This window comes from Aquarana catesbeiana, linkage group LG03, assembly GCF_042186555.1.
Source record: "Aquarana catesbeiana isolate 2022-GZ linkage group LG03, ASM4218655v1, whole genome shotgun sequence".
NCBI lineage: Eukaryota > Metazoa > Chordata > Amphibia > Anura > Ranidae > Aquarana > Aquarana catesbeiana.
In genome coordinates this window covers 655,662,647-655,686,058 of record NC_133326.1, presented here as the reverse complement: position 1 = coordinate 655,686,058, position 23,412 = coordinate 655,662,647, and the positions used below count along the sequence as shown (strand labels likewise).

The 23,412-nt window shown below is 42.3% G+C and overlaps 1 protein-coding gene across 7 annotated transcripts in view; it reads left to right on the top strand.

The window, feature by feature from the left end:
* The window catches only part of CACNA1A (calcium voltage-gated channel subunit alpha1 A), a 363,579-nt gene that overhangs the window by 5,786 nt on the left and 334,381 nt on the right, over positions 1-23,412 (top strand). The gene's annotated exons all lie outside the window — the stretch shown is intronic.

The window sequence follows — 23,412 nt, the reverse complement described above, 5'->3', positions numbered from 1 at the left end:
GGACGGTGTGAGCTGGGTCACCGCTCATCGAATGTAGAGAAGGGCTTCAGTAATCACTGTGTAATGCGTAAGTGACGTCATGCCTGGAGGACGGTCCTGTTGCCCTGGTAGCGCGTTTCGGAGCACCAAATAGCTCCCTTTTTCAAACCACCGCTACCAGGGTAACAGGACCATCCCCTGGGTGTGACGTCCCTTCCACGTTCCTCAGTGGTTATTGAAGTCCTCCTCTACATCCGATGAGTGATGACCCGGCTCGCACCGTCCGACACCACCAGCGGCGGCTGGCTACCGATCTGGAACTTGGATGACCCCGCTGTTGATACTACTAGATATGCACATTCTTATGGAACACATGTGAGTATTTATTTGTCTGCTCCATTAAAGTTCCTTTAAATATTGCACTTAGAGGCACCCCCCTGTGTATTTTTGTTGTCTTACAGAGATCCTTTCCTGTCTCTGGGAGGGGTTGCTCACCTAGTGCTCTCTTGATACACAATTCCTTCCTGTAGATTTATGGACTTTTTTTTAGGTTTTATGAACTTTTATGAACTGTAATATTACACATATTACAAGTGGTTTTATATAAGACAACGGGAGTTTTACACGCTAATTTACCAGAGATTGTATATACCTTGCTGTTGTCGTTACTCCCGAGAAGCGGCACCATCAAGAGACAGGATGAGTAAAAAGAAGAACCAGAAAGTAATGCCGTGTACACACGATTGGAAATTCAGCCAGCAAAAGAGCGATGAGAGCTTTTGGTCGGAAAAAGCGACTGTGTGTATACTCCATCGGACTTTTGCTGGCAGAATTCCCGCCAGCAAAAGATTGAGAGCAGGTTCTCAATTTTTTGGTCGGAAAAAGTTCCTCTCCGAAAATGCGATCGTCTGTACAAATTCCGACGCGCAAAATTCCTACGCATGCTCGGAAACAATTCGACGCATGCTCGGAAGCATTGAACTTCATTTTCTCGGCTCGTCGTAGTGTTGTACATCACGGCGTTCTTGATGGTCGAAAGTTCAGAGAACTTTTGTGTGACCGTGTGCATGCAAGGCAAGCTTGAGCGGAATTCCGTCTGAAAAAACATCCAAGTTTTTTCCGATGGAAAGACCGCTCATGTGTAGGTGACATAATTTTTTAAGCTGCTGAAAAAATTAGATAGGGCAGGAGGGAGGTATGAGACAACTTTGCCGGGGTAGTGCTTTAAAATAGATATAAAACCATAACATGCATTTGCTAAAGCACTGTGCATCAAAAAAAAAAATAATAATAATTTTTTTAAAACTAAAGTGCTTGTTTTCACCTCTTTCCATCCTTTGGTGTATACATCTTTTGCAGCCTTCTTGCATTTACTTTTGTTGAACATCACTTCTAGCTGCTTTCCTGATGATGACAACGGTGGGCCATACATGCTTAATGTGCAAAGGCACGTCCAGTTGTAGTCTCCACCAGGGGTGCATCTGACATGGTGAAAACCACAGAAGTGCCATTGGGAAGCAGTTATCACCCTACAGCAGAAGGGGCCATCACAAGGACCTTCATGTAAAGACCAGCAGCTAGTATTTTATTGAAAGCTGCAGATTTAAAATATTTTAAATTTGGCTACTCTGTGTTAATTAAAGGCTAAAGCCTTGTACACGCGATCGGATTTTCCGACGGGAAATGTGTGATGACAGGCTGTTGGCGGAAAATCCGACCGTGTGTATGCTCCATCGTACAATTGTTGTCAGATTTTCCGCGGACAAATGTTGGATGGCAGGTTTTAACATTTTCCGCGGACAAATGTCTGTTGTCCGATTTTCCGAGCGTGTGTACACAAGTCTATCGGACAAAAGTCCAAAGTACAAACACGCATGCTCGGAAGCAAGGACGAACCGGAAAGTGGTCGGTCCTGTAAACTAGCATATGTAATGGAGAATTAACAATCGTGACAAGGCAAATTATGAAATCTCGAAAAGCAGTGTACAAATCTCTTCTTCTTTAATGGGATAATAATGCAGCTGCTTTGCTGGTGATACTGATGGAGTTATTGCAAACGAATTTTCAAAGGCTTTTTTTTTCTAATGATATCAAGAATAATATTATTATGTTTTTTTTTTTAATTTGGGCAAGTTGCCACAACTCTATTATCCCGTAGTTTTTAAGATCAAAGATACAACAACTATGTTGGTGTCCCTTGTCAATTTGACATTGTATTTTTTTAAATGTAACTGCCTACTCCCAAACTGTCATTTGAAGTAAAACACATAGCCAAGTATTATTCTACACATTTTTTTTTATTAAAAAAAGAAAACAAATAATATTAGACATGCTATCTGCCAATAGAACTTAACCAAAAAGTGCATTCTATGCATCCAAAAATATAGAAAATATACCAAATCAAATCATTATTCAACCAAAAAAATAATGTCAAAGCAATAACTCCAAGGCCAATAATAAATAACACGTTATCTCCTCCGATTCCGCAACATGTCTGTTTGACGAACGGCCGTTCAGAGACGAACTGTAAAGCAGGAACTGAAAAGCGCTAAATGAAAAGCGCGAAAAGAAAAGCGCGAATCAACACCCACCAAACTTCTACTAACACGATATTAGCAGAAGGAGCCCAAAGGGTGGCCCTAAAGAGCCGAAAAACCACGTAGTACGTCACTACGATCGTGACTGTTGGCCAACAATTGTGTGCCGTGTGTATGCAAGACAAGTTTGGGCCAACGCCCTTCGGACAAAAGTCCACGGTTTTATTGGCCAACAATCCGACTGTGTGTACAAGGCTATAGTCCAAAATAATGAATGCACATATTTTTGCGGGGAAAAAAATGTGCATTTACTTATTAATTTATTAATTTTTGTTTTATTTCAAAGGTGCCTGCAAATCATTGCACCCATCATCAGTAATCATGTGGGCAGTGCCAGGCTCCTGCAGACCCTTCCTCCAGCTCTTTGTCCATATTGAGGTATGGGCTTTCAGTTAGAGCATCAATGAACTACGAGTGTGATGAGCACAGTACTTGTATTCCTTTGAGAACTACAAGTCTTGGACTTGTAGTTGATTAATTTATAGACCTCTGTGAATAAATGATGCGCCTGTGTACTCAGAGGCAGCTGCTGCAGGGGAGAAGAACCCATCCCAACAGAGGGTAGCAGTTTGAGGGTGGGGGCCTGTTTGCGCCATGTTCCATGTTACACCCTAAATACCCACTTGCCGATCGTATACTGTGTATGTACGGCAGCACAGCAGCTCTCTTGTACAGGATCATTGATTATACACAGCGGGAGATGATCTTCGTGTACCGCAGACTCAATGCCCACTGGCACACGCCGATCATTCGTTACAGAGCCAGAACGGCGATCTGACTTTGTAAACAAGGCAGATTGCCGTTCTGTCAGTAGGTAAGGCATTGATCCTGTGTTTAGGCAAAGCAGGAACATGGATCAATGCCTTCCCATAGTTCAAGTACCTCCCCCACAGTGAAAAAGCACTGGTTAGGCACACAGTTGACCCTTTGATCGCCCATGATCTTAACCCCTTCCCAGCCAGTGTCATTAGTACAGTGCATATTTTTAGCACTGATCACTGTATTGGTGTCATTGGTCCCCAAAAAGTGTCAGTTAGGTGTCTGATTTGTCCACCGCAATATCGCAGTCCTGCTATAAGTCACTGATCGCTGCATTACAAGAAAAAAATTAATAAAAATTCCATAAATATATCCCATAGTTTGTAGACGCTAAGGGGTTGATTTACTAAAGGCAAATAGACTGTGAACTTTGCAAAGTGCGGTTGCCCTCTGCAAATGCAGTTGCTCCAGAGTTTAGTAAACAAGGTAAGGCTTCACTTTTCAAAGAGTATCTAATCACGTGCAAGGAAAATAAAAAAAAACTGTGTTTTTGCTTGCACATGATTGGATGATGGAAGCCAGCAGAGTTTCTGCTCATTTACTAAGCTCTGGAGCAACTGCACTTTGCAACGTGCACATTTCCCTTTAGTAAATCAACCCCTATAACTTTTGCGCAAACCAATCAATATATACGGTTATTGGGATTATTTTTTACTAAAAATATGTAGCAAAATACATATTGGCCTTACATTTTTTTTTATTGGATATGTTTTATAGCAGAAAGTAAAAAAAATGATTTTTTTTTCAAAATTGTTGGCCTTTTTTTGTTTGTAGTGCAAAAAATAAAAACTGCAGAGGTGATCAAATACCACCAAAAGAAAACTGTACTGTATTTGTGGGAAAAAAAGACATACATTTTATTTGGATACAGCGTTGCACGACCGTGCAGTTGTCATTTGAAGTGCCTTATCGCAAAAAATGGCCTGGTCGTTGAAGGAGGGTAAATCTTCCGGAGCTGAAGTGGATATGGGTGTAACACGATACAAGAGATGGAGTTAGCTTATAACACAGTGGGAAAATTAGGAATCTACTGGCAGAATCAATAGATGATGAAACTGCTACAGAAAAGTCTGATGTGTTACTGCTATTGACAGTCTGCATCATATATAATTTTTTTATCTTGCCCAGAGTTCCACTTTGATCTGAGTTTTATGTAGTGTTCTCAAATGTGCATCACTGCAACAAACATGCATCACTGCAACAAACATGCATCACTGCAACAAACGTGCATCACTGCAACAAACGTGCATCACTGCAACAATCATTTTCACCTGGCTCAGCAACCACTGTTCCCAGAACACCAGCAGCAATGTTAGGGAGGGCTGCCCAGTCATTTTCCATTGCCCATGATATCACTGTATAACAAAGAACATATATTGCCTCTAGTTGTATTGTACTGATGCTAAGTTGGACAAAGGTTGTATTGCAGTAATTTTAAAACACTATATAGCTGTTGTGCCACATTTCTACCTTACGGCTGGTGCCACACTCACAGCTGCCATCTATGTGTTGACTGTCCCTTTCTTTGTGAATAAAATGTATAAAGCATCGCTCACACTGTAATGCGTGTCTTATCTCTATGAGGCCAGTTTAGAGTGTGGCGTGGCTTGCCAGTACCTTGAATGTGGATGTTATATGCGCCTCTATTTTAAAGTGTAACTATCAGCAAAATCAAAAATGACTTGTATGATAAAGACTGCCACTAGCATTAACTCAACAACTTTTGTTTTTTTTAAAATGCCCTCTCCCCCCCCGTTGATCCTGCCAGTAAATCATTTTTATTTCCACTTCCTTTAATAGGGTGACAATGCTGTTTTCTGTTCAGTGTAATTGTGCAGCAGCATTGACAGGTATTCTTTTGCCGCCTACACACAACCGGACTCTCTACTCTGACGGACTTTCCAACGGAGTTCCGATGAAACAGACTTGCCTACACACGATCACACCAAAGTCCGGTCGTTTAGAACGTGATGACGTACGACGGGACTAGAAAAGGGAAGTTCAATAGCCAGTAGCCAATAGCTGCCCTTGTGTCGTTTTCTCGATAGGAATTGAGTCCGTCGGAAAGATTTGAAACATGTTCTATTTCTAGGTCCGTCAGAATTTTCGAAAGGAAAGGTCCGATGAAGCCCACACACGATCGGAATGTCCGACGGAATGATTCCGTCGGACCTTTTCTGCCGGAAAGTCCAGTCGCGTGTACGCGGCATTAGATGAACATGTAGTTCTATGCGCACTTTAATGAAAAGAAAAAACAAATCGACCCCTCCCACCGTCCCTTAACCCTGAGCCCCCTTCTGCAACACAGTTTAAGAGTTTGAGATACTGTCAAATACTTAAGTACTCTACATTCCCCCTATCACCCCCTACTTCCCCTCACAGGTAACCCTCTCTTTCAGCCGGGTCTTGACTCCCCCTCAGCTTTCCGTTGGTGGCCCTTCTCTGCCTTCTCCTTTTTGGAAAAAGGTTCCATTCCCTTGTGGCATGCTATTCAAGACCATTTCAAAGCCCAAGCTTTTCCAGTACATGCAAATTAGGCACTGGATTACTAGTTTCCGGGACAAAGATCTTTCAACCCCGCTCACCATTTTTCAACACATCTGTACCCACACACCTATCACAAGCTTATCTTTCTAGTATACTCCCAACTCAATTGGCTGCCCTCTTCTACTGTTCATGCCTATGTTACTAGATGGGAGGAAGACTTGAAAGCCCATAAATAGCCCCTAGATTGGCAGGCCAGTTGGTCCTCTAATATTTCCTGTAAAAATTAACATTACTATACTGAATCGTTTTATAAAGTGATAGCCAGGTGGTACATGGCCAGATTAGCTCACATGATCCCCGGACACGCAGGACTTTGCTTTTGAGGATGCCAAACCACTGGATATGTCCTCCATATTTGGTGGACCTGCCCAATGCTGGGCCGCTTCTAGTCTAGGGTTTTTTTGCTACTATGTACATTAGTTGGTGTTCAGCTTACTAAAGACTCCTAGCTGGCCCTCTTGCATTGTAAGCTGCAGGTTTTGCTGCTGTAAAATTAACAAGCGTGATTAGGCTCTTAAAGTCTATAAGCTTATCTACCTAGCATACTCCCATCTCAATCGGTTGCCTCTTCTACTGTTCACGCCTATGTGGCTAGAAGGGAGGATGACTTGAAAGCACATAAATAGCCCCTTGATTGGCAGGCCATATTATCCTCTATTATTTTCTGTACAATAACCATTACTATACTGAATCGGCTTATAAAGTGATGACCAGGTGGAACATGGTCCCTGCCAGATTAGCTCACATGATCCCCGGACACGCGGGACTTTGCTTTCGAGGATGCCCAACCACTAGATATGTCCTCCATATTTAGTGGACCTGCCCAATGCTGGGTCACTTCTTGTCTACGGTCTTTTCGCTACTATGTACATTAGTTGGTGTTCAGCTTACCAAAGACTCCTGGCTGGACCTCTTGCATTGTAAGCCGCAGTTTTTGCTGCATCAAAATGGACAAGCGTGACTAGGCCCTTAAAATGATGTTTTTTACCATAATAAATTCACAACATGAAGGTAAAAAAAAACAAAAAACCTCCCCCGGTCCATGTGTTACGCCCTATTCCCAAACACTTACCTGCTATCCTTGTCAACGCCACAGGCCCTGGGAAGCCCATGTGACAGGGTAAGTATGCAGGATCACAGTTGCACAGTTGGAAGGCACTGAATTTTATTTTCATTGAAGGGCATTGCAGATGGCACACTTGAGTGAAGTATGTCGTTCACCCACAAGACCCACTTACTGTTCTAGACACATCCCCTGGGCTTACAGCGGGTGTCAGTCATAGCTGCTATATCCTTTGTGGTGCACACAGAGAGCAATTATTAACTGGATGAAAAAGGGTCAGCCCCTTTTCTGAGCCTCTGGAATTCCTCAGTAGCCATTGGCATTTTCTCATAGTAGTGTCTGTGCAGTGTCAGAAAAATGTCAGAATTATATGCTAATATAATCTCTTTCCTTGCTGCGAGTCAAAGTCACTCATCTGTTTTTAGCCATCAGAAAAATCTGAAGTTGTAAGTGGACAAGATATAAATTTCCTGTGCCCCAACAGTGCCAGCAGTCTTTTCTTCTTCGATTCCCAAAACTGGCATTTCAGCTTTTGGTAGATGGTGAACAAGTTACCTGCCTAGGGGTCAGACACTTCTTCTGTGAGATCTCTGTGAGTTATCAAATTTGTACACCTGTCATGGCCAATATGAAAGGTCCTTGTATTTTGAATTCAATTTTTATTAGAAATAGGAAGAGTACTCTAATTTCCCCCTATAACCCCCTACTTCCCCTCACAGATAACCCTCTCTTTCAGCCGGGTCTTGACTCCCCCTCAGCTTTCCGTTGGTGGACCTTCTCCGCCTTCTTCTTTTTGGAAAAAGGTTCCATTCCCTTGTGGCAAGCTATTCAAGACCGTTTCAAAGCTCCCGTGTCCAAGCTTTTCCAGTACACGCAAATTAGACATTGGATTATTAGTTTCCGGGACAAAGATCTTGCAACCCCACTCACAATTTTTCAACACACCTATACCCACACACCTGTCACAAGATTATATCACTATTATACTCCCAACTCAATTGGCCCCTCACAATGCGGCAAACTGAGGTGATTCAAGAAAACCCCAAACTTCGGGGTGGGCAGGAGCAGAGCCAGAAACTAGGACAGGGAAATCTTGCATTAAGGTCCTTGAGACATATGAGAAGTTAGTGGGTTAACAGGTGAACTGTGTCTAGTCGAATAGCATAAGCCTTGGGTGGATCGTGTCCCCGTATACATTTCAAATCTTCACTTTCCATAATAGATGGAGTATACCTTTAATAAAAGTTTTTACATAAACCAGCTTGTAAGATATATATATATATATATATATATATATATATATATATATATATTAGCCATTTATTATATATATATATATATATATATATATATATATTATATTAGCCATTTACTACGCGTTCCTTCTGAACGAGATGAACTACATGTATCTCACCTATATAGGACTGCATGTATATTATCCTGGAAAGGAGCCAGACACGGCCTGTATCATTTGTCTTGGCAGGTTTGTGGATCACAGTACATCTCTGCAGTGCTGTAACTAGTTCAGGCTTTAAATAACTGTCCTCATTGTGTTGTCCCAGCAGTGGCATTCTGGGAAGTCAGTCCACCTGGGAATTTATTCTATCTCCTCACTCAGCTAGCATATTGGACTTTCCACATTGTGACAAACTCAACACACTTTTATTAAAGAAGAACTGCGCTATATGCTGTTTACATCATAACTGGTAACATAACGTAAACCCTATTACAATTTCCAAAGCCAAATACTATTTATGAGATCCACTTGCCTGCAACATTCATAAACATGGGGAACAATCAAAGGAGAACTCCAGCCTTGTCTGTTTATGTCCTATCTACTTCTGTTCCTGGTGCTTGGTAAAAACAAACTACATGTATGCTGTTCTTTAATTTGCTCTCCTTCCCACCACACGGTGTGCCTCAGAATTTGCATTGAAGGGCAGGCACGCTTCCTGTCTGGGTGACACCCAGCCATCCACAAGACCCACTGAGTGTCATAGACATGCCCTAGCCTACAAGGTGGGGGGGTATACATAGTTACTGTTGATCAGGCGCTTGTATGTAAATTTAGGGGGTTATCTGTTCTGTATATAGTTCAGATTTAATCTGTGGCTAAATTAGCTTCTGTTCCAGCATTGGCTGTGTTGCATGTAGTTCCACACTGTTGTCTGTAGGTGTCGTTGTCACCACAGGCCAGTGTTGGAAGAGCAACAGGCTGAAGTGTATTGAGTGCTCTTCTTTCTCAGAAGTAACCCAGTGGGGGTGGTCCACAGCTGTGCATTCTGGGAGAGGGTACTTAAGGTACAGCTGCCATTTTTGTTTCTCTCTTACCTCCTGGCCCTCCTGGCCTAAGGTATGTGGTGACTGTTCTCCTGCCTCGGGGCCACGCTGGCCCGAGGCTATGTGACTACGAGTAGGCCCAGAAGTCTGTCTGGGGCCTACTACCACAGAGGTGGTCCTTAGGCTGTCTTGCCTGTTAGGAAGAAGCTGAGCCAAGCTGAGGAGGTCCAGGGGAGGACCCTTGCTGGAGAGAGCCAGGATGAAGGCTGGTCTCTCAGGAGGGCCTGGTAACTTACTTGGAGGATGCACCTATACTTAACCAACCTACAGCACAGTACTGCCGGGTCGGCTTAAAGGTTCTGGTACTGTGTTTGCTGCTCAACTAATACTAAATCCCGTGGCAGAGGATCGTACAACCATTTTGTTCTTCTCAAGTCTGTGGCAGAGACTTTTTATCTGTGCGCCATTCCGGCTGCTAGGTCAGTGAGAGAGGCCTATCCGGGTGGGCAAAGATCTGGTGACTTTAGGTGTGTTTGTCTTCAGGATCTCAAATTCCTCAGTGATCTGCATAAGATATCTGAACCCTCCTGCAACTCCCTTTCTACCTCTTTACTGCTACTTCTTCAAAAGTTATGCAATAAAGCATCAGAAATATAACGAAGTGACTGGTGCATACATTGGTGGGCATAAGGCCTAATATAGACTCTAAGTCCAGTGTCTGGTGGAAATACAGGTAAGGGGGTGACGGCAAAGACCCAAATAAAATCAGCCGCTCCTTCAGGGGTAAGCACTACACACCTCTGGAGGGAATGTATTCCACATTTTCACAGCTCTTACTGTGAAGAAACCTTTCTGTATTTGGAGATGAAATCTTTTTTCCTCTAGACGTAAAGAGTTCCCCCTTGTCCTCTGTGATGACCTTAAAGTGAATAACTGTTAGAAACCATGAATCAGACTGAGACAGAAGTACAGTTAAATCTCACTTGTTTAAAAATAATAAAAAAAAGGTAAACAGAGTAAACGTAGTCAAAACGTAGCCAGAGTTCAGGAACCGGAACGGATAGTCAGAGAAGCCAAAACGTCAGGGAGCCAGAGAACAGCGTAGTAGAACAGCAAGAAGGATCTGGAGCCAGAAAGAATGTCAGCCAAGTAAGTCTTTAACAGGAACAAAGAAGAGCGTCTCTAGAGATGTGACCAAAGGCGAAGGCAGAGATCATCTGGACTGTACTACTTAAGTAGGCAGGACTGACGAGCAGGATATCATCAACAAGTGAGTCACTGTGGAGAGATAGGAGCTGGCAATTAGTCGACAGCTGAGCGGCCAGCTTTGAGAAGGAAGGGCTGAGCCCAGCCCTGACAATAACTCAACACCAAGTTCACTATATGGACCACTTATGTATTTGTACATGTTGATCATATCCCCCCTTATTCTCCCTTTCTCAAGAGGGAATATATAGTTACATAGTAGGTGAGGTTGAAAAAAGACACAAGTCCATCAAGTCCAACCTATGTGTGTGATTATGTGTCACTATTACATTGTATATTCCTGTATGTTGTGGTCATTCAGGTGCTTATCTAATAGTTTTTTGACACTATCAATGCCCTTGCTGAAACCACTGCCTGTGGAAGTGAATTCCACATCCTCGCCGCTCTTACAGTAAAGAACCCTCTACGCAGTTTAAGGTTAAACCTCTTTTCTTCTCATTTTAATGCGTGGCCACGTGTCTTGTTAAACTCCCTTCCGCAAAAAAGTTTTATCCCTATTGTGGGGTCACCACCAGTATGGTATTTGTAAATTGAAATCATATCCCCTCTCAAGCGTCTCTTCTCCAGAAAGAATAAGTTCAGTTCTCGCAACCTTTCTTCATAACTAAAATCCTCCAGTCACTTTATTAGCTTTGTTGCCCTTCTTTGTACTCGCTCCATTTCCAGTACATCCTTCCTTGAGAACTGGTGCCCAGAACTGGACAGCATACTCTAGGTGAGGCCGGACCAAAGTGTTATAGAGCAGGAGAATTATCATTTTATCTCTGGAGTTAACCTTTTTAATGTATGCCAAAATTCTGTTTGCTTTGTTAGCAGCAGCTTGGCATTGCATGCCATTGCTGAGCCTGTCATCTACTAGGACCCCCAGGTGATTTTTCATCCTAGATTCCCCCAGAGGTTCACCCCAAAGTGAGTAGATTGCATTCATATTTTTGCCACCCAAATGCATTATTTTACATTTTTCTACAGTAAACCTAATTTGCCATGTAGTTGCCCACCCCATTAATTTGTTCAGATCTTCTTGCAAGGTTTCCACATCCTGCGGAGAAGTTATTGCCCTGCTTAACTTAGTATCGTCTGCAAATACAGTGATTGAGCTGTTTACCCCATCCTCCAGGAATAGATTCAGTTGCTCTAATCTTTCCTCATAGCTGAGGTCCTCCATGCCTCTTATCAGTTTGGTTGCCCTTCTCTGCACTTTCTCCAGTTCCCCGATATCCTTTTTGAGAACTGGTGCCCAAAACTGAACTGCATATTCCAGATGAGGTCTTACTAATGATTTGTGCAGGGGGCCAAAATGATATCTCTCTCTCTGGAGTCCATACCTCTCTTAATACAAGAAAGGATTTTGCTTGCTTTGTAAACCGCAGCTTGGCATTGCATGCTATTATTGAGCTTGTGATCTACCAAAACCCCCAGATCCTTCTCCACCATTGATTCCCCCAGTTGCACTCCCCCTATTATGTATGATGCATGCATATTCTTAGCCCCCAAGTGCATACATTTACATTTATCAACATTAAACCTCATTTGCCACTCAGTTGCCCAATTAGACAGTGCATTGAGGTTGGCTTGTTAATTGGAGACATCCTGTAAGGACGTTATTCCACTGGATAGTTGGTGTCATCTGCAAAGACAAAAATGTTACTTTTAATTCCAGACCCTATATCATTTATACAGGTATTAAAAAGTAAGTGTACCAACACTGAACCTTGGGGTACACCACTGATAACATTAGACCATTCAGAGTAAGAGTCATTATTATTTTAATTCAGGATTTGTATAGCGCCAACAGTTTGCGTGGCGATTTACAACATGAGGGCAGATAGTACTCTTACAATACAAATCAATACAGGAGGGACCAGAGGCCTGCTCGTTAGATCAGAGACCTGCTTGTTAGAGCTTACAAGGGAGGGTCAAGAAGGGAGGGTCAAGTGGAAACAAAAGGTAATAACTGTGGGGGTGAGCTGATGGAGAAAATGAATATACAGTTGTTAGGTGTGGGTTGGCTTCTCTGAATAGAAGGGTTTTGAGGGATCATCTAAAAGCTAATAGAGTAGGAGATAAGCAGACAGATTGGGGTAGGGCATTCCATAGGATTGGAGAGGCTTTGGAAAAGTCCTGGAGGCGAGCATGGGAGGAGGTGACGAGGGAGCTAGAGAGCAGGAGGTCTTGAGAGGAACGAAGAGAATGGGTAGGTTGGTATTTAGAGACTAGGCTAGTGATGTAGCTGGGGGCTAAATTGTGGATGGCTTTGTAAGTAGTTGTTAGTATTTTGAATTTATTGGGTGAGAGGAAGCCAGTGGAGGGATTGACAGAGAGGGGTAGCAGACACAGAGCGATTGGTAAGGTGGATGAGTCTGGCAGCAGCATTCATGATGGATTGAAGAGGTGATAGACTATGTAGAGGTAAGCCAATGAGCAGTGAGTTGCAGTAGTCGAGGCGAGAGATGACCAGCAAGTGAATTAAGGGCTTTATTGTGTCATTGGTTAGAAAGGGGCGTATTTTGGAGATGTTGCAGCGGTTGAGGCGGCAAGGTTTGGACAGTGATTGGACGTGGTGCTTAAAGGAGAGTTCAGAGTCCAGGACTACACCTAGAACCTTGGCATGTGGGGATGGGCTTATAGTTGTGCCATCGATTTTGACAGAGAGATCAGGGGAAGGGGCATACGGGGGAGGAAAAATTATAAGTTCGGTTTTGGATAGATTGAGTTTGAGGAAGTGGTGTGACATCCAGACTGATATATCTGATAGTAAATTAGTGATACGTGAGGAGACAGAGGGAGTGAGCTGAGGGGTAGAGAAATAGATTTTGGTGTCGTCAGCATAGAGGTGGTATTGGAAGCCATGGGAGGCTATCAGCTGACCTAGGGAGGAGGTGTAGATTGAAAATAGGAGAGGTCCAAGAACAGAACCTTGGGGGACGCCGACAGAGAAAGGAAGAGGAGAGGAGGAAGTAGAGTTGTAAGAAACGTTAAAGGTGCGGTTGGATAAGTAGGAAGAGAAACAGCAAAGAGTACAGTCACAGAGACCAAAGGCGTGGAGTTTTTTGAGGAGGAGGGGGTGGTCAACCATATCAAAGGCAGCAGAGAGGTGCAGGATTAGGAGTACAGAATAGTGTCGATTGGTTTTGGCTGTTAGTAGATCGTTTGTTAGTTTTAGGAGAGCAGTTTCTGTGGAATGTTGAGGACGAAATCCAGACTGAAGGGGATCAAGAAGGCTATTATCAGCCAGGTGGACGCTCAGTCGGTTGTAAGAGTTTGGATAAGAAGGTAAGCAAGGAGATGGGGCGTAGGTTGTTAAGATTGGATGGGTCCAGTGAGGGCTTTTTAAGTATGGTCTGACAAGTGCATGTTTTAGAGAGTTGGGGAATATGCCAGAAGAGAGGGAGAGATTGAAGATGTGGGTTAGAGAGTGTAGCATAGAGCCAAAGGGTGAACGTAGCATTTGCGAGTGAACAGGATCCAGAGGGCAGGTGGTAAGGTGGACGTTAGCAAGTAGTTTAGCAACCTCATCTATAGTGGTGGGGTTGAAAGAGGGAAGTAATGATTGTACCTGTGGGCATGAAGTGTAAAGTGCAAACCACTACTCTCTGAATTCAGTCTTTTAGCCAGTTTTCTATCTATTTAAAAAATGATATTTCCAAGCCTGTAGACTTTACCTTACACATAAGCCGCGTGTGGGGAACTGTGTCAAACATGTTTGCAAAATCCAGGTATACCATGACCACAACCATCCCTCTGTCCAAGATTTTACTTACCTCCTCATAAAAGAAATCAGGTAGGGTCAGTCAAAGTTGCTGTATCCTTTGTGGTGCACACAGAGAACTATCTTTATCTAGATGGAAAAGGGCTAGCTGCAGACCCTCTCTTCCTGTGCACACTGAATCCTGAGCCTCAGGAACTTCTCTGCAGCAGTTGGCATTCTCTCATAGCAGTGTCTGTGCAGTGTTGTCCAGACTGCAAACACATGTAACAGCATCTTGTATTACCCAGATAATAGGGTAATAAGGATTTTGCCTGCAATGTTTCCAGGAATGCAATACAATTGGCACATTTTTACATATTTGGGGGGCATGCCTGGTGGCACATACTTTTTGGTTGGAGATCTATAGTATGCCAAATACACTTTTCCAGCAACATCTTTACAAAGACCCATTAGAAGCGTTACTTCCCAAGCACCCGGAGGGAATCACACACTCTCAGTTGACGCTAATGACACATATCTTCATGACAGCTTAACAGACTATAGAAAAAACATGGACATCCAATAGCTTGGATCCATTTGACATTAGATCCAGAATATTGTGGATGATGCCCAGCATTGAAATGACTGTCACACTGAACAATAAATTGGCATTCTTTGAGTAGGTGTGGTCCCCATGGATCCAACACCTTTTCTTCTCAAATTTTTACTGCTGCCTCTTGGCTCTTTAGATTAATTAACTTATTGCAATTCCTTCCAGCTGGCCCACAAGATTCAGAGGGCACCCTAACCGCTGATCCCCTCGCACCTCTACCCTTATCCGTCACTCACCTTCCTGTCCTTCTTAACTTTCTTTCGCCCATGGATTTATTAGTGCACTATATCTCACATCAGGCTGACCTGGCCTATTGACCACATGTTCATGTTACATCAGATGGCACTGTAACTTGTGTACTGAAACCTTGTTAATGTAACCCATGCACAGGCCATTCTCTACATTCTCTTTGTATTTAACATTGTTAAAACCTCAATCAAATCTATTTAACAAAAAGTATAGTAAAGGGCTACCTGCAGAATGTACTCCTCCCTGTGAACACTGAAGTGCTGGACAGACTTCTGTGTACTTAGGTTGCACCTGATACATTAGACTAAAGCCTCATACACATGGTACGATTGTTGGCAGGGGATTGTCTGTTGACAGACTGTTGACCTAAAATCTTACCGTTAGTACGCTCCTTTTGACAAATTTTGTCCAGTTTTTGGATGACCAGCTAGTAAATTTTTAGGCGGACAGAGGTTTGACGTCAGATTTTCGTATGGTCCGTACACAAATCTGTCACATAAAAGTTGAAAGTACAAACACGCATGCTCGGAATCCATGCTCACCAAACACGAAATTAGCAGAAGGGGCCCAAAGGGTAGCGCTCAAGAGCTGAAATTCCTCGTAGTACATCACTACGTTCGTGTTTGTGACACGACAATTGTGTACCGTTAGTATACAAGACAAGTTCCTGGCACACGCCCTTTTGACAAAATTCAGACGCTCAGTTGGCCAACAATCGTACCGTGTGTACGAGGCTTTACTTTTGCTGGTTTGTTTGTCAGCTATCTTCTATGTACTACAGAACACCACTACCCCCCCCCCCCCCCATGTAATATAGATGAGGAGGGGGTATTCTGTAGACCTGTCCAAGGGTGACAACACTTCTATACAGCAAGTGGATGATGTCGCCCTAGTGTGTTACCGTAAGGATCACTGGGCAAAAATAAAGGGGAAAAAAAACCTAAAGAAAAACTAATGCCACCACATCTAAAAATAAAAAAGCTGCAATATATCACAATTTCGTTTTTGTTTTTGGGTTTAGGTATACTGTACTATTTTTTTTAGACACATAAATTCACCCTCGAAGGGGAAAACGTGGCAAAAATGCAGAAAAGAATCCTTTATACTCAAGAACATATCCTAGTCATAAAAGACTATAGGCAGTAGACAGATATTTTAATTCATTTTCATAACATAACATTTCATAACATAACATAATCTCATTCCCAGTGTTTTGGACCTGGTAAGATATGCATATCATTACAATATACTATAAAAGCATAAAATACATCAGTGTCCACAGAATAGTGACGCCACTTGCTGACCGCACACTGTACAGCTACTGTGACAGTGAGGGCCGGCTGCGCAGAATATTATACATATATATACATATATATCTATATTTCTATAGATATATATATATATATATATATTAATATATATATATATATATATATATATATATATATATATATATATATATACACAGTCAGGTCCATAAATATTGGGACATCGACACAATTCTAATCTTTTTGGCTCTATACACCACCACAATGGATTTGAAATGAAGCAAACAAGATGTGCTTTAACTACAGACTTTCAGCTTTAATTTGAGGGTATTTACATCCAAATCAGGCGAACGGTGTAGGAATTACAACAGTTTGTATATGTGCCTCCCACTTTTTAAGGGACCAAAAGTAATGGGACAGATTAACAATCATCCATCAAACTTTCACTTTTTAATACTTGGTTGTAAATCCTTTGCAGTCAATTACAGCCTGAAGTCTGGAACACATAGACATCACCAGACGCTGGGTTTCATCCCTGGTGATGCTCTGCCAGGCCTCTACTGCAACTGTCTTCAGTTCCTGCTTGTTCTTGGGGCATTTTCCCTTCAGTTTTGTCTTCAGCAAGTGAAATGCATGCTCAATCAGATTCAGGTCAGGTGATTGACTTGGCCATTGCATAACATTCCACTTCTTTCCCTTAAAAAACTCTTTGGTTGCTTCCGCAGTATGCTTCAGGTCATTGTCCATTTGCACTGTGAAGCGCCGTCCAATGAGTTCTGAAACATTTTGCTGAATATGCCCGAAATATTGCCCGAAACACTTCAGAATTCATCCTGCTGCTTTTGTCAGCAGTCACATCAATAAATACAAGAGAACCAGTTCCATTGGCAGCCATACATGCCCACGCCATGACACTACCACCACCACGCTTCACTGATGAGGTGGTATGCTTTAGATCATGAGCAGTTCCTTTCCTTCTCCATACTCTTCTCTTCCCATCACTCTGGTACAAGTTGATCTTGGTCTCATCTGTCCATAGGATGTTGTTCCAGAACTGTGAAGGCTTTTTTAGATGTTGTTTGGCAAACTCTAATCTGGCCTTCCTGTTTTTGAGGCTCACCAATGGTTTACATCTTGTTTTGAACCCTCTGTATTCACTCTGGTGAAGTCTTCTCTTGATTGTTGACTTTGCCACACATACACCTACCTCCTGGAGAGTGTTCTTGATCTGGCCAACTGTTGTGAAGGGTGTTTTCTTCACCAGGGAAAAAATTCTTCGGCCATCCACCACAGTTGTTTTCCGTGGTCTTCCGGGTCTTTTGGTGTTGCTGAGCTCACCGGTGCGTTCTTTCTTTTTAAGGATGTTCCAAACAGTTGATTTGGCCACAGCTAATGTTTTTGCTATCTCTCTGATGGGTTTGTTTTTTCTTTTTTCAGCCTAATGATGGCTTACTTCACTGATAGTGACAGCTCTTTGGATCTCATATTGAGAGTTGACAGCAACAGATTCCAAATGCAAATAGCACACTTGAAATGAACTCTGGACCTTTTATCTGCACCTTGTAAATGGGATAATGAGGGAATAACACACACCTGGCCATGGAACAGCTGAGCAGCCAATTGTCCCATTACTTTTGGTCCCTTAAAAAGTGGGAGGCACATATACAAACTGTTGTAATTCCTACACAGTTCACCTGATTTGGATGTAAATACCCTCAAATGAAAGCTGAAAGTCTGCAGTTAAAGCACATCTTGTTCGTTTCATTTGAAATCCATTGTGGTGGCCAAAAAGATTAAAATTGTGTCGATGTCCCAATATTTATGGACCTGACTGTATATATCTATATCTATATAGATATATCTATATCTATAGATATAGATAGATATATCTATCTATATCTATAGATATAGATCTATCTATATAGATATATATCGATATATATCTATATATATCGATATATATCTATATAGATATGGTTCTGCATTTCCAGGTAGGGTGTGTGCATGCGCATGCCTGCCTGGCTGTGCTATGATTCGTCACAGCACATGCCGATCACCAGGTCCAGGCCAGTGATTGACTACCGGCACCCAGTGATCGGCTCTCATCCTCCCTGAACATAGCTTTGTGAGTGTAATCAATACAGAGCTGTGTTCTGTGACAGGGGATCTGCTTGCCTTTTCATTCCCTACTAAGCAGGGAATGAAAACAACTAGATCCCCAGTAAAAGCAGTGCACACATAAACACTTATTAGGCACATTTTTAACCCCTTGATCGCCCTTTTCCCGCCCAGTGTCATTAGTACAGTGACAGTGCATATTATTAGCACTGATCACTGTAATAATGTCACTGGTGATGTCAGTGGCAGTTAGTTAGTTCCCACAAAGTGTCAGTTGGTGTCAGATTTCCCGCCGTCCGACTAAGTCGCTGATCACTGCCATTACTAGTATAAAAAAATGTTTCAGTATGTATACTATAGTTTGTAGATGCTATAACTTTCAATATACACTTATTGGGATTTTTTTTACCAAACGCATGTAGCAGAATACATTTTGGCCTAAATTTATTAAGAGATTTCATTTTTTTATTGGATATGTCTAATAGCAGAAAGTAAAAAATATTGTTTTTTATTTTTTCAAAATTCTTGTTCTTTTTTGTTTATATAATAAAAAATAAAAAAACCCAGAGGTGATCAAGTACCACTAAAAGAAAGCCCTATTTGAGTCAAAACAAATTTTGTTTGACCATGCAATTGTCAGTTAAAGTAGCGCAGTGGAAGTGCAAGATGGGAAGACCTGAAAAAAAAAAAAAACAGAAAAATTGGGGAAAAAATGTTTTTGCCTTTTTTACAAAGATGTTTTTTGTTTTCTCCTGGAAAAAAATTTAAAAAATAAGTATGGAATATGTTAGTTTACAAGGATAAGTAATACATCTATGACATGTTATTTAAACTATAGACCTTATTGAAGGTCATCACAGCCGGTTCCCTACTGCGCATGCACGAATCGTGCTGCGCTATTTGAATGGCCCGGTGACGGGGGAAGGAGGAGGGGGGCGGAACGGCTATGGTGAACTCAGCCAGAAGTGGGAGTGGGTACCTGTCAAAACCAGGTACCCGCTCCCCTCTCTTCCCTGAAAGGTGCCAAATATGGCAGCGGAGGGGGGGAGGAGGCAGACAAGTAGAGCTTCCCCTTTTGGGTGGAGCTCCACTTTAAGCTGGCTATAGATAGATAGTTCAGCAGAAACGGGCTAAATTTCAATCCATGTAGGGAGGTCCCCGTTCGACAGAAGTCGATTGTCAGATCAACTTCTGTTGAATGGAAATGGTGGGGTTGTGGAAAAAATTTCTCGATCAGAGACCTGGATTTACCAGCACTTCCTGTTTCGGTCACAATGGTCACCAACACAAACAGAGACGGTAACTTTCCAAGGAAGCACACAGCAATAGAAACTCAACAGTGATTCTTATCTTTCCCTACTCTATCCCAAGCTAGAATTAATCAAGTTTTGGCTATAGACACAAGTTAATATAATTTGCAAAGCCAATGACCAAACTGCTGTAGAGCATCAAATATTCATGAAAGATGAGGGTTGCTACTTCACCTTAAATAGAATCATTTGGTTTTATGTGACTGCAGGAATAAAAAGTGCCCAGGGAATGGTGGGTATGTCAGTCCATTCATTTATCCACCCATTCATTTGTTCTTTTGTCTGTATGTCCTTCTATACACCCATCCATTCATTCATCCATCCCTTCATTTGTCCTTCCATCCTTTAGCACACCCATCCTTTTTTTCATCCACCCATTCATTGCCCTTCCATATATGTGTCCTTTTACACACCCACTCATTTGTCTTTCTACACAGTTATCGATTCCTTCATCCACCAACTCATTTGTCCTTCATCTGTGTGTCCTTCTATACAGCCATCCATTAATGTATCCATCCATCCATCCATTTTTCCTTCTGTCTGCGTTTTGGTTTACACACTCATCCATTCATTCATCCACCCATTCATTTGTCCTTTTAACTGTCTGTCCTTCTATACATCCATCCATTCATCCATCTCTTCATTCATATGTCCTTCTGTCCTACACACCCATCAGATTAATCCATCCTCCCATTAATTTGTCCTTCCGTCTGTGTTTCCTTCTACACACCCATGAATTAATTCATCCTCCAATTTCTTTGTCCTTTTGTCCTTCTACAAGTCCATCCATTCATTCATCCACTCATTAATTTGTCCTTCCATCTTTGTGTTCTTCTACACAGCCATCCATCTATTCATTCATCCACCCATTCATTTGTCCTTTTACCTGTCTGTCCTTCTATACATCCATCTCTTCATTCATATGTCCTTCTGTCCTACACACCCATTGATTCTTTCATCCTCCCATTAATTTGTCCTTCCGTCTGTGTTTCCTTCTACACACCCATGAACTCATTCATCCACCAATTTACTTGTTCTATTGTCCTTCTACAAGTCCATCCATTCATTCATCCACTCATTAATTTGTCCTTCCATCTGCGTGTTCTTCTACACGGCCATCCACCCATTCATTTGTCCTTTTACCTGTCTGTCCTTCTATACATCCATCCATTCATCCATCTCTTCATTCATATGTCCTTCTGTCCTACACACCCATCCATTCATTCATCCACCCATTAATTTGTCCTTCCGTCTGTGTTTTCTTCTACACACCCATGAACTCATTCATCCACCAATTTATTTGTTCTTTTGTCCTTCTACAAGTCCATCCATTCATTCATTCACTCATTAATTTGTCCTTCCATCTGTGTGTTCTTCTACACGGCCATCCACCCATTCATTTGTCCTTTTACCTGTCTGTCCTTCTATACATCCATCCATCTCTTCATTCATATGTCCTTCTGTCCTACACACTCAACCATTCATTCATCCACCCATTAATTTGTCCTTCCGTCTGTGTTTCCTTCTACACACCCATGAATTCATTCATCCACCAATTTATTTGTCCTTCTACAAGTCCATCCTTTCATTCATCCACTCATTCATTTGTCCTTCCATCTGTGTGTTCTTCTACACAGCCACCCATTAATTTGTTCATCTGCCTGGTCTTCCTCCCTCATCTCCAACCATACATTCATTCAGCCATTCATTTATGTATCCATCCATCCACTTATCACCTCCCACATTCATTTAGATCGCCACTCATTCAGATATTTGTCCATAGATCCATCAATCCGCCCATTCATTCATTCATCTATAGACACAGCAATTCACTGCTAGATGCCGGAGCATCTCTCGGTTGATAAAAAAAAAAAAAAAAAAAGAAAAGAAATGTTCATCTGCCAGACAGATCTTGCGGCTTTCCATTGGGAAACGCGCTTCTCACACCTTAAGTAGGAAACTCGTGAAGGAAGCCACAGACACCTCTATGGGGGTATCTGTCTGACATCCGAAGTCATTCATAAAAGCTGCATGTCTCCCCCCCCCCCCCCCCACCCCGCCCCATTGCCGTTGCTCTGCGCTATGCCGAGAAGACGAGGAGGATGGGTAGAGCGTTCTGTTCTCAGCAAAGATGCTATCAATGAACAGTGGTTTGTCACCAAGGTAACAAGACGAAAAGGTAGTCGTGGAAACCATGTGAATGAGGCATGGCTTGTTACCATGGAAACCCTGCTGAATGGGGATAGACCCATAGCCGCCTGTCACCTCTCCCCCCCTCCCAAAAAAATATATTACCATAAATCCATAATTTATGGACCTGATGGTAGGATATTAATAGTACAGGGAGAAGGACTATCCTAATGCAGTGGTGGATTTTACCAGAGTGGGATGACGGCGATTGTATCCAATGTTATCGTACAACGGACAACAGGGAGACAAAGCAATACGATCCTGAAACACTGCATTCTATATTTATATATATATATATATATATATATATATATATATATATATATATATATATATAAAAAACACACACACACCCTGCACGGAGCAGAATAGATGACCCAGTTCTGTATGATCCATGGCTTGTGCTGAATGTGTCAGAGGCTGCTCTGCGTCAATGTGAGGGCTACACTGCAATAAAGTGTACCTGTCAGTTTGCAGCAAACAATGGTGGTGGTGGTGGTGGTGGTGGGGGGGGGCATTTATTGATTCTGTCGCACAGACAGGCTGTGCTAAATAGGAGCCATGAGAAAGACTTGAGACGGATTTATGATAATTAGCCATTTTCATTCATTAACTCCTCCCCCGGCTGCTCTCAAGTAGCACTGCGACAGAATCTGCCCCTGAACACTTCCCAATTTTGTGTTTTTGAGTCAAATTCTTTCTCGTTTCCAGAGGTAAATCTGTATCAGACCTGTGCAGATCTGTTGCAGTTGGCTGTCCGGATTTATAACCGCAGGAGTCACAAAGACGCATATAACCCGCCGGATAGAATCTGCTGACAGGCAACCTGATTTGCATCTACATTTGTCACTAATTTGCTTGATAAATGTCCCTCAATATGTTTTGAAAAAAAAGAGGATATGGAAGGTAGGCGCTGCCTTTTTGAAAAATTACTAGCGCATGTTTCTTTTGCTCATAAACATCTATTGCATTAACCTCCCTGGCGGCATGATCATTTCAGATTTTTGATGCTCAAAGCGGTACAATGTTTTGCATGGAAATTTGGTGTTTTATATTGTAGGCCTGTAATTCTTAGGAATAAATCACTTAAATCTGTCCAAACAAGAGTCTAGTAGACATCCCGGGTATGATAAAGCTTGAAACACTAAATCATAATATATACTCGAGTATAAGCTGAGTTTTTCAGCACCTTTTTTTGTGCTGAAAATGCCCCCCTCGGCTTATACTCGAGTCAAGCACTTTTCTGCAGCAGAGAATGACATTTTCCAAACCGACTTTGGGGCCCCGTATCTCGGGGCCACTCAGTGCTAGGAACCCCAAATTTTGTGTTTAAACCCAGTGAAACTAGCACTACAACATATCCAAAGCTGGGGTACCTAGCACCAAGGGGCCTCAAGATACAGGGCCCCAAAGTCAGTTCGGAAA